We start from the raw sequence: 14,809 nt of genomic DNA on the forward strand, positions 1-14,809 counted from the left end.
CTTGGTCCCTGCTCCTGCCAACCTAGCAGTTCGAAAGCACATCAAAGTGCAAGTAGATAAATAGGTACCGCTCCAGCGGGAAGGCAAATGGCGTTTCCGTGTGCTGCTCTGCTTCGCCAGAGGCAGCTTAGTCATGCCAGCCACATGACCTGCGGCCAATAGAGCGAGATGAGCGCCGCAATCCCCGAGTCGTCCGTAACTGGACCTAATAATGGTCAGGGGTCCCTTTACGTTTACCTTTTTATGAATTAGTGGCAGGGCCGAGCTGCTAACCCCATCCCAAACATTGCGCCCACCCTCAAAAGTCCAGGCTTCTCAAGTGCATGGTGCAGCCTCTATGACAGGTGTGGCGAGGAACCTTTCACCAGGGAGGGGATCAAACGCAGCCCTCTGTTTTGTCCTTGGGATTTTCTGAAAGCCACACCTCTTCCTGAGACCACACCCATCTCTTGCCCTGATCCTCACCCTCCTCAAATGTTTTTGTTTGCTGGGATTTGTCCTTCAGCTGTGCAACTCACTTTCCTGGATGAAGGCTGGAGAGGTCTGGGGATGTGGATATATAGAAGGTTTTGGCATTTGCATGGCTGGAGTGCAGCCTTGGTGTAAAAAAAAAAAGTAAGAGTCACATCCCTTGCTTTATGGCCCTGGGAAGGGTGACCTCTAGGAAATGGAGCCCCCTGGTAGAGGCACAGCCAGCTCTGCCTTTAGGCATTCCACTGTGTGGAGCAGAGTAGACTAGGGGCAGGACCGGGAAAAGTCCTACTTCATTTGGAGACCAGGATTCAACATCCCCAGTTGCCCATGGAGCTCATGGGTGACCTTGGGCTGGTTCCAGGTTCTCAGCCTGATCTACCTTACAAAGTTGTTGTGAGGATAAAATGGGGAGGAAGAGAGCCACGTACACGACCTTGAGCTCCCTGGAGGAAAGACCAGACGGAAATGTAATAATCAATCTATCAACCAATACTGAAAAGGGACTAAAGTACAGTGAACCTTTTGTCACTTATTTTTTGCAGCACCCTAGCTGTTAGTTCACAACACACGGTTTAGGGGAATTGCTGCTTCTGAAAAAATGCATCCGTATCTATGTGTTTTGTGTGTGTGTGTGTGTGTGTGTGTGTGTGTGTGTGTGTGTGTGTGTGTGTTATAGCAAAGCACAACACAGAGGGTTTAGGAAACAAAGATTTCCAACTGAGTGAACACCAAATGGAAGATTAAAGTCTTGTTTGCAAGGGATTTGTCATTGACACAAATGAAACCAGTCATCTCCCCTTCCACAGCAAACAGGACTGCCTGTTGAGCTAATTGGAAGCTCCTCCTTTGTTGGTATAATCTAATTTGGAGACCTTGTGTTTCCTTGCAGAGATTTGTCATCCAGGTATTGTATCTCCCCAGCATCTTACAGCACACAAACAGGAATCTAACACTTCATCAGAAACTTGTATCTCATGCTCCAGTTATGGTTAGATTTGGCTCGGGCAAATCAGGCCTTCTAGGAACTGTCTTTCCAGAATTTTTGCACCTTGAGTCCTTCTTCTCCCCTGTGGCTGTTTTGGCCATTCAGGGTTAGGGATGGCCAAATCTGTCCATTTTGACTTCTCTCCATTTCTAATCTTCAGTTTTCCACATTTCCACTTCATTTGTTGATTTTTTTTTTAAAAAAAACCTTATGAAAATTCACCAGCATGTTAGTATGAACTTTTCCCAACACACAGTTTTGACTAGTGTACTTTTTTTAAAAAAATCTATGCAGTTCTTACTAATCTACACATTTTTGAAAAGCATCTTCCCCCAAAAGTTGTATGTTATTTTCATGAATATATTATTTTTTTACCTGTTTTATTGTTGGATTGCCTTACCCCCCCCCCCCGCACGTGCCCACTCAACCGCTTTGATAATGGGAAATGACACTGTTACAGTCACCACACAAAACCTGTCCAAACTTGCAGTGAACATTTCTCTTAGTTTGGCAGCACCTGCACATTGGAACTCCCTGCCCTCTATCACTTTCACTGCCATCTTTCCAATGTCTGCTTAAAACATGCTTATTTAAGCAAGCAAGCCACACTGATGCTGAGTTTAATTGTCCTTTCAAATGCTCCAACTACTTGTTGTTAATGTTCATTCAAATTACAGTACTTATAAACCACTTAGAGCAGGGGTGGCCAATTCCCAGGACACTGTGATCTACCTACAGAAATAAACTGGTAGTGATCTACCCCTGCTTTTTTGGGGGGTGGGGGGGTGTTCAGGTCAAAGCTGTTGACTTTTTTTGGGAAGGAAAGCCCTGTTTTGGGGAGGGGGTCAAAGTTGTTGAGATTCTTTTAGGGAGGAGGAAAGCTTTTAAGAGTTATTTGGGGAAAGAGGAACAGCCAGCCACCAACAAATCGCTGGGGAAACAAACAGCCTCACTCAGTAAACTCTGTCTTCCATTCTGCAGATCGTGTAACAATGGAGGGCAGGGTGAGGGGCCTGGGCAGGAATCCATTTTAGCAACGCTAAGGAAGGGGATCCAGCGATTGACCTTGATCTACCAAAACCTCCTGGGGATCTACCAGTAGATCGTGATCGACCTGTTGTACATCCCTGGCTTAGAGGATTTGTTGAAATCAAGTGTCAGTGTTTGAAAAAAAGCAAAGGTTCTGACTTCCTTTGTCTCCTCAGCCTGGTCCTCGGACCCTTGTTGGCATAAAAGAGCCCATGAGAAGAGTGTCCTTGCAGAGTATTTTCTGCTTTTATTCTTAAAAGTCTATCTGCAAAATGACCAACCAACTGTACACACATCAACACTACCAGCCTTCTCCAACTAACCAACCCACACCCAACACTAACATTGACCACTCTGTATATACAGGTACAATTAGGTGACAGATTGCATGAGTCATTGTAGGCCTCTGACTTACGCTGACTTAGAGTTCTTTTAGCATTAAAGAAACAGTGGCCAATTTTTAGCCATGACATCAAGCGGTATATAAATTTTGATAAAATAATAATTGCATGCATTTCTGCACATGTTACTTGGCTGGAGGATCGAATGGAAATTTTCAGAGAAGTATGGTTTTTAGAATGGCTGTGGCTTGGTTCACATATTGTTGGGGAGCTGCAGATTATGTAGGCTGGCCTTTAAATGGGAACAGAATCAAATTTCTCCTCTATCCCTATCAAAAAGGATGCAGCGGGCAAAATCTCTAAAGCTAGATCCAGTTAAGTGTATGTGATGTTCCTAAGGGGAAAGAGCGAGATTCTGAAAATCACACACGTACACAGCCCCCCCCAAAAGCATATATTTGTAGGAAGTCCCCCTCCCCCATGGGGGCAGTTCAGAACGTCAGTCTCCCCTCTCTAATCAGTACATGGCAGCAACATCTTGTAACACGGCTTCTCCCCAATGGTATCTGCTATTAACAGCTGACACTTCATTTCAACAGAGCCTCGGGACTGTCTAAATATTTGCCACAAATACGTGCCGTTCTTTCGTCTTGCGATGCGGCTCAGCTGCCCCCCTCTGGGGTGGTGGTTTTGACTTTGATTTCTTTACACACTGCAAACACAACACCTGCCTAAGTGAGAGCCTTTGCCAAAAGAGATTCAGCTCAGGATGCGGGGAGAATTTTGACCGTATGGAGAAGGAGAAAGGAAAAGTTTTGCCATGCCAAACGAGTCTGTCACTGTGACTGCAAACACTTAGAATCCTAGAATTAGAGAACTGTAGAGTGGGGAAGGGACCATGAGGATCATCTAATCCAACTCCTATGTGGCTGTCCCATACTGGGATCGAACCTGCAACCTTGGCATTATCAGCACCATGCTTTAACCAACTGAGCTATCCAGACTGACCAGAAGCACAGAGCCAAAAGGCCACAGGCTGAAAAGGTGGCAAAGATGCACGTCTTTTAGGAAATGGAAAAATTCTAGGATCTGGGGAACGGAAATGCCAAGGGGATGTTCAGTCAAGAAAGCCAAACGAAGCCAGCCATATGCTGTATGCAACTGCATATTTCCCAGTCTGGGATGCCCCTAACCCATCCAAAATCTGTCAAACTCAATATGACTTGCTTGGTGTCATGCATTCTGGAGCTAAATTTAGGAAACACACTTTGCTTTTTGTACAACATCCTTTGGTAGTGAGATGTTGTTGTTTAGTCGTTTAGTCATGTCCAACTCTTCGTGACCCCATGGACCAGAGCATGCCAGGCACTCCTGTCTTCCACTGCCTCCCGCAGTTTGGTCAGACTCATGTTGGTAGCTTCGAGAACACTGTCCAACCATCTCGTCCTCTGTCGTCCCCTTCTCCTAGTGCCCTCAGTCTTTCCCAATATCAGGGTCTTTTCCAGGTTAGGGCTGGGCAATATCTGGTTTTCAACATTGTGACATATCACCACTTAAACATTGCAATCTACCAATATATCACAATGTCTGAAATAAGGATGGAGCTATGTAGAGGAATTGGTTGGCTTCATGGTATTCCCCGCATCCTGTTTTTTTGCACAGACCATGCGTGCACGTGTGTGTACACACACACACACACACACACTCACACACACACACACACGATTCACAATATATTGCCAGGTCATATATTATGAAACCGGTCTCACGATATGGACTTCAAACTGGTTTTGGACGGTAAATCGATATATCACCCAGTGACCCAGCCCTAGCAAGATGGGGATCCCATTGCTCTTAATATATTGTAGGACTCCATCAGTCCAACCAGCATGCCAATGGCCAGGGATTATAGGAGTTATAGTCAAATGGCATTGCCATCACCACCACCATTGTCATTTTCATTCTACTTCACATAGCAACATATCAAAGTGGTTAGATGAAAACATCCCAGGTGTCTCAACAACAAGGGTGGTTAAATGTCCTACTTTACAGAACACACTCCTCTATTGGAAGAAGTCACACATTTGAAGGGCCACCCAGTCCAAGTCTAGCTTAAAGATAACATGGGATGAAAGGAAGAGGGACCTTGAAGTTGCCCAGCCATAGCAGACTCAGCCAGGCACATGTCACCACCTATTGCCCTATGGCAAGAGGTCCGTCTCCCCCCCCCCCCTGAATACTTCTGATCTAAATGTTCAGAACATACATCAAGGTGGCTGGCAACAAAGCTACAGTAAAATCAATAAACAAATATCTGTAAAACACAACTGGAAACGTAAAAAACAAACAAACAAACAAACCCTGCAATAGATACCGGTTGGTTAAAGAGAAAGAAAACTCATATCATAAAGGCCTGTCTAAAAGGTACCGTTTTAAAGAGGTGCTTGAAAGTTGTCAGGTTTGGTTCCTGCCAAATCTCAACAAGCAGGAAGTTTCACAGGTCACTCAAGCGAAAGCCTCAGTCCCTAATGAAGAGCACCTGAACCTGCAGGGTGTTGGGAACCAGCAGACGTACCCCATCAAGGCGATCGAGGTAGAGCAGGCATCCCCAAACTTCGGCCCTCCAGATGTTTTGGACCACAGTTCCCATCTCCCCCGATCACTGCTCCTGTTAGCTAGGGATCATGGGAGTTGTAGGCCAAAACATCTGGAGGGCTGCAGTTTGGGGGTCCCTGCGGTAGAGTATTAGGTATCAGGTGGTCCTTGAGGGACTTTGGGTCCAATATGTTTGGAGCTTTGTGAATTAACACAAGAATCTTGAACCTGGCCAAGCAGCAAATTGGTATTGAGAGGTGCTGTGTTTCTAAATTTGCACCTGTGCCTACAATTTAGCACATGCATCTTTTATATGAACCTGCACCATCTATATCTCCTCTTTTCAGCAATGCATTCCCCCTCCCCTTTGGCAATGTTTTAAGATGCTTTAAGGGTATGGAACTAAGTACTCACTGCCCCCACTCAACAAGCCCTATCGCCCAGACGTAAAGAGGCAGTTCCCCTATCCCAGCTGGGTTTATTTATTTACCAGTATTTATTTATTTACTTCATCCGTTTAAGGATGCATTAAATGCTCATCCCACTCAGAGCAGATGCATCAGAATTAACGGGCTTGAACTTAGTTACATTCATTCCAATGGGTCTGCTGTGAATGATTGTTAGCTGGATTGTTAGCTGGATGCAAACCCATCATTTCCCACCTTTTAGAACCTTTTAGAACATTTCTCACAAGGTAGCGAAGAATAGAAAATTAGACGTATCACTATAATCCATAAAACCTTCCAATTATACTTCAGCAATAATACAGGCAACAGCAAATCTCCAGTCCTTATCGTTTATTTATTTGAAAACAAACAGAATGAAAATCTGGAAGTAAGGGCCTGGTCTCTCTTCTCAAAAAGCAAACACTCCAACCCCATCTGCATCCATGGAGAAATAAAGTGCTCGTTTGTTTTTGATTGTAATGGTCAGCAGAATGGCTGTGTACAAACTTGATGTCTTGAGGGCCCTCTCTTTTGGATTTCAAATAAAAATGACAGACCTCATTCGTCCCCAGTCAATGCCACACCTGGCACCAAAGTCTGGAAAAATCCATCCCTAGGCTTCATTCCACTTTCCCACCAGCGATTACCATAATGACAATTTATTTTATGACAGTTGGGGGTGGGGGGCATGATCGACAGAGAGGGGACCAGATTGCAAATGAGACATCCTCGTTGCATGAAGGTTTGCCCACCTCAGTTGTTATTTGACTTCCGTTCAATTGTTTCAGAACTTAAACCATGTTCAGCTGCAGAATTAAAGCTGCCTGTTAGCAATGGCCCAGGTTTTTGGTGGAGATAGAACTGAATAAACATAGCAGAAGGTAGAGAGATGGGATAATTAACTGGTGTGCTAAGGAACTTCCCTTCTGCTTCAACAGTGCAACATTAAGCAGAAGTTTAGGGTCACAAATTGGACAAAATTGAAGAGGATGCTAAATGCACAGGCTAACCCTGAAACTCCCTAGCTCTTTATTATTTCCCAGAACATCTTATTGAAATTCTCTTTGTCTTGAGGCCGTTCCTGCTTGGTGTTTCCTTACCTACCATATTCTCCCCCCACCCCAGTGGCACTGAACAGGGTCAGGGAAACATCAAAAGTAGCTAACCCAGTTGAGTGGAGCCACACTAGCTTTTTAGCAGCAGGGTAGCAGGCGGGTCAGCATAGTACAGGTACAGCAACAGGAGCCCTGTTGGCTCCTTGTTTATCCTGCCCTCAGTTAAATTCCTGCAATTATACATACCGGTACCCTGGCGCATCGGTGAAATGAATCATTTATTGCCTCTTAGATCCTACACAGTTCGCAAGTATATCAACAGCTTGTTGTTTCAGTGCAATGGCATAGAAAAGGAACAACTTTTTGCGACAACAAATATTGTGATAGCAAACAGCGTTTTCTGCATGCAGCTAACAACCACATTGCAAAACAGAGCAAGAAAAGAGTGTGTTTTGGTTCAGCACCCATCGCCATGGTCCAAAACGCTCATCACCAAATTACCTTTTCAAGCTCTCTTGAATTCTGGAATGTTACCCACTTTTACCACTTTTCATAAAGGTGAATATTGCACGAATAGCTACATAAAAATCTGTTAACAGCTTTCATTTATTGTGGCCATTTGAGTGTGCTGCTCATAAACTCTTGTAAGGAAATCGTTGCCATTACATTGCCATTTCAGCAGGTAAAACACGCATGCGCGCGCACACACACAACAATGAGCACAGTTACAAAAAGTCCTTAGAGTTATGGAAAGAAAAGATCCAATGTATTAGCAAACATTAACAACATGGGCACCAATACATTCCTCCAAGAATGCTGAACAAGAAGCACATCACAAAGACTTGGGATCAGCCTTTGCAAGCTTAGTGTCCTCCCGATGTTTGGGGACTACAACTCTCATCAGCCCCAGGCTGGGGGCCAATGGGAATTGTCACCCAAAATGTCCGCAGGGCACTGAGTTGGTGAAGGCTGCCTTGAACGATGGTATTTCATCCCTCCATCAGAGCTACGGAACAACTCAACTCTCAAGTTCCATCCACCTGCTCTGTCTCTGCTTCACAGTGCAGAGCATCCAAAACAACCAGGATATCCGTTTCAAACGCCTCTCCTTGAACCCCTCCTCAAATTTTTAATAAAAAAAACACCTAGTAACACCAACTGTAATGAAAGGCACTTTCCGCCAGTTCTAGGAACATCTCCTTCAAAAGTCCTTCCTCAAAGGAACCACAGCAACAGTGAAATCTCTTGTTAAGGTGATGCCTACCTGAGCCGTCCTTTGTGGATCCACCTCTTCCCTCCTGATCGTCCTCTGTTTTGCTTTACTTTCTCATGGCAAATGTCTCATTTTGAGTTTTTATTTTTGCCACTTTAATAAAAAAAATATGGATAACCTGCGCAGAACTCTGCCGTAGGGATGAGCAGAATAAAATGTCACTTACCTGAAACAGAGAAAAGGGGAGGGGGGAGAGGAAAGCAAAGCATTAACACGAGTTCCTTTGAAATCAGGTCAACATCAAGCTTTGAAATTGCAACAATGATGACAATTTTCCCTGCATCCCCTTCACTTTTTGATGAAATCCTTTACTCTTCAAAACTCATTTCCCAAGGCCAAACATTCCCTTCATTATCCCTCTTTTTTGTTTCCATTATACTGACACCCTTCTTGTTCATCCCTGGAGAGAGGAGGTCAAGAGAGGGGGGCAGAGAAAAATACTTCAGAGAGACTACAAAAGGGGGGGGGGGCTGCCAGGTGTTCACTGTATGAAGGAGACAAATGCAAAGATGAGCCATCATTGTTTTGGGGGAATCAGAACAGAGACTTTTCTAACACACATCTCAAGGTGAGTAAAGAGCATCAAAAGGTCCTTGCCTTTGGTTGCTCGGGGTGAAAATGGGGCAGGGGGAGTTGGGCAGAAGAAGATCAAAGCTGGGACACAGGACCAGCTAGGACTGGGGGATCTGCAGCCCTCAAGAAGTTATTAGACTGAAACTCCCAGCATTCTTGACGACTGGACATGCTGGCTGGGGCTGATGGGAGTTGGTGTCTAACAACATCTGGAGGGCCATGTGCACTGCATCCCTGAGCTAGGACAACTGTGAACCGACAAGATGGATGCAGAAGATCACTGAAAATGAGCCACCTGTTTTTACTACCTTCCTGGTGGTGTACAAGCAGAAGTCTTCAGGCAGAGACTAGACAACTATCTGTAGGGATAGTCTCACTTGACGTTTCTTACATCAAGCAAGGGGACAAGATCACGGATAGGGAACCAGCTGGATTCAAAGTTCTCCCATATGTGCTGGTCACTTTGACAAGTGGGTGTGGCTGCCCCCTTGTCAATCACATCTCACATGAATCAGGTAAATTCAAGCTGGACTGCAAAGGAAGAAAGAATTGGGAGTGCATTTGCTTTCCCACTCCTGATCTTTCCTTTTCAGTTAAGCCCTAAAGGTTTATCTGGCCCAAAACTGATGCCACGTGATGTAGGAGGAGTGCTGTTGGGTTCATGTCCTGCTTTGGGCTTCCCATTGTCATCCGGTTGGCCACTGTGAGAACAGGAGACTGACCTAGATGAGCCATTGGTCTGATCCAGCAGGCTCTTCATTTTTAGAGGGTTAGTTTGGCCCAAATCATGGCACAGGCCAAATGAGGATATTTGGTGGCTAGAATGTCAGACTATGACCTGGGAGACCAGAGTTCAAACCCCCACTCGGCCATTACGCTCACTGGGTGTGACTCTGGGCCAGTCACTGCCTCTTACCCTAACCTACCTTGCAGGGTTGTTGTAAGGATTAAATGAGGAGGGGAGAACCATGTATGCCAACCCAAACTCCTTGGAGAAAAAGGTGGTATATACATGCACTAAATAAAATATATTGGAGAGGCAATCCAATTGGAGTCTTCTACTCATTACCCTGCTTTTCTTTTTTTGCAAGAGAGAGCTTTAAATTTTCAACCCGTTTGAGGTGGCTGTGGCATTAGGGGGAAATTCAGTCCCCTTCTGCAGGGAAAAAAAAATGAAGCCCACGCACTAGAGCTGCATTTAGCAATTTGCTCAAGGCCACAGAGGAAATCTGCACTTGGTATATAGACACTGGCAGAGATAATATCAAGTTCAGCAGAGTAGCTTACAGACAAGGTTATGCAGCATTATTAGTACCTTTCCGACACACGAGCATGCAGACTTCAGCTAATTCAAAGCACATTGTCACAGAGCTAGGCCCAGTCCAGTTGCAGTGAATTAAAATGATGGACAAGATTTCCCCAAAGAGACTATCTGGAAGATTAAAATGTACTTTTTGCACAGGAGTGTTTCCTGCCATGCTTCTCACCTTCCCCAAAAGCAGGCCTTTGCCCAGCTTCAGAGAGTCAGGAAGGCTGGCACATTATTGTTTGCCCAGGAACCAGATTAACAACCACAGCTCTTCAGAGAGATTGCTGGGGTGCTCTTCTGCCCTTCGTACATGTGGTGGCTAGGCCAGAGTTACTCTCTGTTGGGGGTGGCCAGATCAGCCAATTTCAGTTCTGTGTCAGTTTCATCCTGGTTCATCCTGGATAGCTCTGTTGCTGATAATGCCAGGACTGCAAGTTCGATCCCCATCTGCAGTGTCGGATTTACATTTAAGCTAAACAAGCTATAGCTTGGGGCCCGACTCTCTTGGGGGCCCCCAAAAAAATTAAAGCGGGAAAAAATTGGATGTACATTTCCAAAATACAGTGGTACCTCAGGTTAAGAACTTAATTTGTTCTGGAGGTCTGTTCTTAACCTGAAACTGTTCTTAACCTGAGGTACCACTTTAGCTAATTTCTGTTCTCATCCTGAAGCAAAGTTCTTAACCCGAGGTACTGTAACCAGAAGCGTCTGTAACCCGAGGTACCACTGTATAAGCTAAAAAACAAATAAAATAAAACCTGCATACAGCAACAGTGTTTTGTGTGGAGTAGGCTCCTATAATGTAAGTAATGGGCCCCGCCTGCTAGCCTGCTCCCTAAAATATCACTGGTTTGCTCATTTCTATATATAGGATGCCTACCTTCTGCATGTGCAAATGGCTTTAGATACCTATTAAGTCCATAAATTGTCATATAGCATATATTCAACAACAAAAACAGCAACAATTTGTTGTTGACAAAGGACAGCTGGACATATAAAGGGCCCGTTACCTTCAGTAGCTTGGGGCCTCATCAAACCTAAATCTGGCCCTGCCCATATGGAACAGCTGCATACTCCTGCATTGCGGGGGGTTCGACCAGATGTTCCTCAGGGTCCCTTCCAACTCTACGATACTATAAGCCACACTTTATTGCAGATTCCTTTATCTTTTTTAATTACAAAAAAGTAACAGTGGGAGGAATTCAAGGCCACACTGTTACAAACCTGTCTGTAAAAGCATTTCTCTTTGCTTAGTGAAACAGTCTCTCTCCTCTCCTCTCCTCTCCTCTCCTCTCCTCTCCTCTCCTCTCCTCTCCTCTCCTCTCCTCTCCTCTCCTCTCCCTGCGCTTTGTTCTGGGGGGTCCTCCAGAACAACCCACCTCCACTGAGCTCATTTGGGGGTGCAGGTTGGGAAAAGCCCCATTCCACTAACAGAAGTCAGAAGGCTTTCACTAGCAGGGCAACTCAGTGGAATCTGGCCCAATGTTTAAATTGCATTCATTTTCCCCTGCAGTATATATTTTGTACACATTCTTCGCTTAAAATATCCATTCCTACATGCTTCCCCACAGTGCTTTTTTCTAGAAAAATAGGTGCTGGTACATACCATGAAGTTGTTACAGTAAGTGTCACACTTTTTAACAAACAACAACAACAAACAAAGAGCACTGCTTTTCCTTACTTTTTTCTGGAAACGTGCACCTTGGGGCACATTATTTGAACTAAAAATGCATATTTTAAAAACAATAAGTCCATAATAATTAGATATGCAAATGATTAAGCAGTGTATAAATGCCTTAAATGAATAAATAATCTCCCATAAATGCCTTAAATGAATAAATAATCTCCCTTCCAATCTACATCTAAGTCTAGGACCGGCGGTTAATGTTAAAATGCAGGAGAATTTCTCCTCCTCCGCTAACACTGCAATCTGGCTGGTTGGACACAAGTCCCCAAATCTCTCATATCTTGGAAAGGGAAGGACCCAAGCACAGAAACTTAATGGAAGAGTCTCCTATTTGATATGCAACCCTAGTTCATAGCAGTGCAAAACCAAAGTCTGTTTCAATGAATTACCGGCTGCTCTTTATAGGACTATCATAAAATCAAGAGTGGTGACAGCCCAACTGCTCCTAATCAGTTTCAACTGAAGAGGTTCTCTCGCCCTCATTTTTTTAAAATAATAACAGAAGCAATTTTCAAGGAGATTAACCCTTTGCTTCCTATTTTTATGCAAGGCTTTGGGAACTGCCGGAGCTGGAAAAGTATTGTAGCCAGCAGGCAGATCAGTTTTTAAATGCGCAAGGGTGGTTGCACCTTTAAGATTCACTTTGAAAGTGAGGCTTCTTACAGAAATGTAAAACTATGGCAGTGGAAGGTGCATTGGGCCAAATTTTCTCTTCTACGCAGAAATCTATTGTGGTTTTCTTTCATTAGGGGGTTATTTGACTTTGACTAGATCCATTCTGCTATTCTCAAGTTTCAATTTCTGGATAAAACGGGGCAATTTCAAATACCCCCCCCCCTCCAAAAAAGGTCTTTGCTTCTTATGAGCTGTTTAGGATGGTTGTTTACTCGGTCTTCTGGTCCTTCCTCTGATTTTCTGGATTATTTGCAAGGGTGATCCTAACCAATCAGGGATCCCGTAAAGAACTATATGACATCACAGTGCTACATAGTAAATCAGACTTGACTTCCCAAAGATGCAACTGGGGGTAACTGAGGGCAACTGAGAGTAAGAATAAGTTGAAACACAGCCATGAAGTCTATATATAATATATCACCTCTAGGAACAGAGGCATTATGCTTCTGACTACCCATCACAAGGGAGCAACAGCAGGAAATGGCTATTGCCCTCACTTTTCTCTGTTTCTCATTGGCATCTGATTGGCCACTGTGGGAGACAGGATGTTGGGCAGTTTGAGCCTTTGGTCTGATCCAGCAGGGCTCTTCTTGTGTTTGTTTTCCTTCTTGGTTTTGTCAGGCTTTATGGGTTTCAACAATAACATTTGATTGAGCTGAGAATAAGTGCAATTGCAAAGAGTGCTGGAGAGTTTCCAAAAAGAGGCATGCTGGAATCACTGTGAAAATGTCAGCAATAACAGTGTGTCATTTTGCCTCGAATTCCTAACCCCCCCCCCAAATGTTTATTTAGTAAGAAACTGGATCTCTTGATTGCTTTATATCCAAACCTTTCAAAGCAACATACAAAAAAGTAATTCAGGCAACAACAAAAACATTATAATCTTGCAAACCTTGAAAAAATTCTTAAATATTATTAATCTAAGGGTTTTTTTGGGGGGTAGGGATTATTTTACAGCACAATTATATGCTTAGAACTCATTGGGTCTCATATCCAGACAATAGGTTTGGGATTGCTGCATTAAGCAAGTATTGCACCTGCCTGAATAACCAGTTTGTTAGATGCAGTCAATGTGATTCCCTCCAGGTGTTTTGGACTACAATTCCCATCATCCCTGAGCACTGGCCCAGCTGGCTAAACCTGATGGAATTTATAATCAAAAACATCAGAAGGGTATCATGTTGGCACTCCATAACACTTCACACTAACCCTTTTTCCTCCTGGATGGAATCAGGGTCATAAGAAGCCAGTAGCTGCCCCTCAATGCCCTTTGCTCAGCTACACCTGACACAGACTTAGTTCCACAGGAAAATTCTTTTTTTAAAAATTATTATTTTCTCAGACCTCAATTTCAAACCATTATCCCCTAGAGGAGCACTTTTACTTTTCCCTCATTGCCTCATATTGAGTTTTTCTGTGTATTAGATTTGTTCTCCTCCCCCCCACCTCCTTTTTGCAGCGAGCATATTTATTGATTTTCACATTGGGCAAAGCAGCGCGTTATGCACCTGTGGGGAATCTCCATCGCTAAAAGCCAGAAGGCTCTCGCCAGCCCATTGTGCAAAAGAATCGAGAATTAAAGACAGGAAGAAAAGAAGCAGCGGGCCTCCAAAATATCTCCAACCAGGCAGAGGGACACAAACCCAATTGACAAGGCGGCACGACATTCCTTTCTCCTCACCTCCGATGTGTTATCTGAAACCACAGACACAGCTATTTAAGTAGACAAACAAACCCAGGCTTGCCATCAAACCCTGGCCAGTTTCAGCTAACACTGCAGTGCTGGTATTTCCAGTTTAACAGGATAAGCAGGGCATGTGTTCTGCTCCTATTGGTTCAACCTTTTAACATGCACACACACATGCACAATGAGATGCTGACACTCAACAATGGCTTAATCTAGACATGGGGAACCTGGAACCCTCCGTATGTTATGGGACTACAACTCCCATCACCCCCAAACAGCATGGCCAATAGACAGGGACAATGAGAGTTGCAGTCCAGCCACATTGTAGGGGCACAGGTTTCTCGGCAGTTACCTTTCCACAAGGGCCAACATTGATGCCGAAATCCAGCATCGCCTGAGCTCTGCGAGTGCGGCTTTCTCCCGATTGAATTGCAGAGTGTTTGAGGACCGGGACATTCGCAGGGAAACCAAAGTGCTTGTTTACAAAGCTATTGTATGACCAAATTCACTATATGCTTGTGAAACATGGACTACTTATAAACGCCATCTCCAACTCCTCGAAAGATTCCATCAGCGGTGTCTCTGAAAATTTTTACACATCACTTGGGAAGACAGGCGAACAAATATCAGTGTACTGGAAGAAGCAAAGATCACCAGTGTTGAAGCGATTATTCTTCAAC

The 14,809-nt window shown here is 44.2% G+C and overlaps 1 protein-coding gene across 5 annotated transcripts in view; it reads right to left on the reverse strand.

Annotated features, from left to right (window-relative positions):
• NTM (neurotrimin) overlaps positions 1-14,809 on the reverse strand; it is an 831,268-nt gene that overhangs the window by 535,573 nt on the left and 280,886 nt on the right. The window contains exon 2 of one of the 5 annotated variants that reach the window (XM_035139813.3): positions 8,190-8,364. The exons of the other annotated variants lie outside the window; for them this stretch is intronic. The gene's annotated coding sequence lies outside the window, so the exon portion shown is untranslated. The remainder of the gene's footprint in view (positions 1-8,189; positions 8,365-14,809) is intronic. 5 annotated transcript variants of the gene reach the window in all.

Source organism: Zootoca vivipara, chromosome 14 (assembly GCF_965207765.1).
Source record: "Zootoca vivipara chromosome 14, rZooViv2.hap1.1, whole genome shotgun sequence".
NCBI classification, from domain to species: domain Eukaryota; kingdom Metazoa; phylum Chordata; class Lepidosauria; order Squamata; family Lacertidae; genus Zootoca; species Zootoca vivipara.